This window comes from Crocuta crocuta, unplaced genomic scaffold (genome assembly GCF_008692635.1).
Source record: "Crocuta crocuta isolate KB4526 unplaced genomic scaffold, BGI_CrCroc_1.0 scaffold455, whole genome shotgun sequence".
Taxonomy (NCBI): domain Eukaryota; kingdom Metazoa; phylum Chordata; class Mammalia; order Carnivora; family Hyaenidae; genus Crocuta; species Crocuta crocuta.
In genome coordinates, this window is record NW_027529531.1 from 983153 (window position 1) to 983693 (window position 541).

Here is a 541-nt window from a genome sequence, read left to right on the forward strand (position 1 = left end):
TTCTGGGACTCACTGTGTGTGGCCCCCGGGGAGCTGGGGGGACCCAGTCCTGACCCCACGCTGGGGACCTTGATTCAGTGCAGCTTCTGATGTGGAGCAGGCTGTGCGCAGAGTGGGGCTCCTGCTATGCACTCACTGCACGCGAGGGTCCCCAGGGAGTGTTACTAACAGCGCCTAAGTCGGGGATCTCATTCCTGGAGGCTCAGATTTACTCGGTCAGACAGTGCCCTCACCATGATCGTTCTTTTATTTTTTGTTATTTATTTTTGAGAGAGAAAGAGAGAGAGAGAGAGAGAGAGAGACAGAATCTGAGGCAGCTCCAGGCTCCGAGCTGTCAGTACAGAGCTCGAACTCGTGAACCACAAGATCATGCCCTGAGCCAAAGTTAGAGGCTTAACAGACTGAGCCACCCAGGTGCTCTAACCCTGAAGGTTTTTAAAGCTCGGGTGCGAGGCTGAGAGCCGTCTGCGCAGGGCAAGGGCGATTCGGGCACCCTCACTGAGGTGAGCCCCTGGGAGGAATGATGAATTTGGTAGCTAAC